Source organism: Medicago truncatula, chromosome 1 (genome assembly GCF_003473485.1).
Source record: "Medicago truncatula cultivar Jemalong A17 chromosome 1, MtrunA17r5.0-ANR, whole genome shotgun sequence".
NCBI classification, from domain to species: Eukaryota; Viridiplantae; Streptophyta; class Magnoliopsida; order Fabales; family Fabaceae; genus Medicago; species Medicago truncatula.
Genome location: NC_053042.1, coordinates 11,897,492 through 11,900,922, shown reverse-complemented (window position 1 = coordinate 11,900,922; position 3,431 = coordinate 11,897,492). Strand labels below are relative to the sequence as shown.

Below are 3,431 nucleotides of genomic sequence, written 5' to 3'. Positions count from 1 at the left end.
CATTTGTTTAATGTCATGCCAAAACACAATGAAATTGGAAACTGTCTTCTGGAAAATCTGAATGGATAGCTAGAATTAGAGGGAACCAAATCTATTCTTGGAATTAAAAGCCTTTCACCAATACTCTTACCAGTTATGGCGGTAGCAATGATTGTGTAATTATTTTCAAGATGATTAACTTGCAATTTCATTGCATAATCCCTTTGCTTGATCAATATTTCTCAATAACATGATGGGAACTCCAACCTTCAAGGTCAAGCAATGATTTGGTATTCCAAAACATTTTATATTATTCCAAAAGACGCACAAGTGAAGCACAAAACACAAACAATTATAATCACTATCACTAAACACAAACAATTACTACTAAAATGACGCATAAGTGAAGCAAGGATTAGCAAACGCTAAACCTAAAAGATAAACAGACAAATTGTAAGCTACAAACCTGTCAAAAAAAGGTTTTCGAAATCCACTAGAATTAAGAAAAGTCTAGATAATTTTATTGAATGGAAAACTGTCTCTTAGGCTACGAATGTTTAGCTTAAATACTAGGGAAATAACAAACTCTAATGAGCCGATAATAACAATATTAAATGAAAAACAGAAAAATAATAAAGTTGTGCTAAATAATAAAAACCTGGTTTTGGGCCTTCAGATGACCTTGAATGGCTAAATTCACCCTTACATCGTGGAAAAGCGACGAGTTAAGCTCGTGAGCAAATTCCTTTTCCGAAAACATATAATTCGAGCCAATCGTACACCGGATACCAAATCTGCATTATTTCCATTGAGCCTTTCTTGCATGCCGATTCGTCTTCAATATGTGTAGCCAGTTTGCCTACTTCACAAAACCATAACAACATTGATCATATACCTCTCTTACAACAAAACCAAAATACAACAACTCTTCTAATTCAATTTAGGTATTACAGAACCAGAAGATGAAACATTAAGAAGATTATAACAATTTCTAGCCAAATTAACACACTCAACCCAATGCAAAACCTCAACATTCAAATCCCTCTCACCAACAACATCCGTAACAGTTATCTGCACCCCCTTTTATACTTAGTAACCCTCCCTCTAACCCTAGCAACAACTCCAACCTTCACCACTTCCGCCAACCTTGCAACAACATCAACAAGAAGACAAAGATCCTGAGGACTACGCTAGCGAGCCAAGTGAGGTGAGGTCATGTGGTTGAGCCAAAGAATGAAAGGGACGCAACAGGTTCCACCGTCGATGGCAAAACCAAGGAATTTGAAGGGTTTGTGGTCGCGGAGGGTTATGGTTGCTAGGGTTTCGATGCGTGTGATGGTGAGGGTGTTGCGAATGAAGGAGTGGTTTGGAGAGAGTGGTGGGGTGAGGGTTAGGAGATCGATTGCTAGTAGCTTCACATGTGTGTTGTGTAGAGTTAAAGATTTTGATACTTTTCTATTTATATTTCTAAAAGTACAATAATGAAGCAAACAAAGACAATAGAAAACACATAGGAACTTAATTCTACTTTGTATTTGTTTGGGATGGACAAGACAATTTTAGTATACTTTGTTTGATATTAAAACTGTTTTACGGACTAGACAAACTAATGGATAATATATGCTAAAAACTGAAATTTTCGTCTCTCTAAATCCTATCACAACTTTTTGTCACAAGAACAAACTGTCCAACATATCAAAATAGTTTTTTGTCTAGCATACAACATAAAAGACAAAAAAATTGTTCATTACTATAAAAGTTTGTCTTGTAATGTTATGTCTTGTATTATTTTGTCTAATACTTAACTTTTAGCATATCAAATACACTTATTGTGTTATTACATTTTCTCGGATTTTTTTTCTTCTGAACACAAGGGTTTGAAAAAAAGGGTTTGGTAGTAAATACCCGCGCTCTAGCCAGGGGCGGACCTGACCACACAAAATCAGTGTGGCAAATTTTTTTTGCAGATCGTCATATATATTATTTGTCACAATATTATTCGTAAAACAATTGTATGTATAGTAGATTCGTGGTGCATATGAATGAATTTTACTCTAGGTACTCTGGTTCAACACTTGCATTATGCATTTTTTATGGTATCAATAGTAGATATGTGAAGTAAGGTTTTTTATGCCACGTGTCAGTTTCACTTTTATTCGCAATATTTCTATTATTTTCTATTTTTTAAAACAAATATTTGATTTGACATAAATATCTCAACAAACTTTTGATCTTATTTATTAAATATTTTACTTAACTTTTGTATTGAATTCCTAATATTTTATGTAACAGAAATATTTCAACAAATTACATATGATACCCTTCAACTATAAATCATCAATCTATCAATCAATCAATAGTATATATATAAAGTAAGGTTTTTTTATGCCACGTGTCAGTTTCACTTTTATTCGCAATATTTTTATTATTTTTCTATTTTTTAAAACCAGTATTTGATTTGGCATAACATCCCAACAAACTTTTGATCTTATCTATTAAATATTTTACTTAACCTTTTTCATTGAATTCCTGATATTTTATGTAACATAAATATCTCAACAGAAATAACACAAATTCCTTAAAGTTAATTTTATTATATATGTGATAATATTTTTACTAAATTCAATTAATTTTATCTGCATTTGCATCTATAAATTTACGAGTATTTATAATATGATATATTTTATTATATTTGTGTGTATCTATTATGATATTCATCCTATTCCAATCCGTGATAAATTTTATTTGCGGATATCATACATATAATTTTTTTATCTTCTTGAATATGTCTAACCCGGGCAAATACACTACTTATTAGTTAAAATAACATTGTTAAAAAGCTAAAATGGGCAATAATAATACACATGTAATTAATTTACAAAATATAACATTTAACTAAAAGTTAAAAAAAAAAAAATTGGAGCTGGACTAGTGAAGCACTTGGCACAGTGGGCCTAGTCCAGGTCCGCCCCTGACTCTAGCTAACAAATGTAAAACTAAACTTAAGTATGACAATGCTCATAACTCATCATATCGAGCATTCCTCGTAATCGATGTTGGCTAAAGCATCAACATACCTATTCGCCTCACAAGAGTGACCTATTCGCCTCATCCTTGAAACTCCACCTCGACCTCCATGATCTAAACAATAGACCATTATCTGGGAATCAACACGAAACTTTCACAACTTTAAACCCATATTCCAAATCTAATAGGAGCCCTTCCAACACTTCCCACAATTCAGCTACATACGCTGAACAAACTATGTATCTCCAAAATACACATCTAATTACTCAATTATTTACTTTCCTACTTCTTAATAAAAATTCCATGTGCCAATATTGGAGCTTTTTGATTCTCATATATAATATATTATGCTAGGTTTAATGTTATGAAGTTAATATAGCTTCTAAATGATTATAGTAATAGACCCTATATTGAATACTTCAAAG

The 3,431-nt window shown here is 32.1% G+C and overlaps 1 pseudogene; it reads right to left on the bottom strand.

Annotated features, from left to right (window-relative positions):
• Positions 1–909: 909 nt before the first annotated feature.
• LOC112418203 (CST complex subunit STN1-like) lies at positions 910–3,136 on the bottom strand (annotated as a pseudogene).
• Positions 3,137–3,431: the final 295 nt, after the last annotated feature.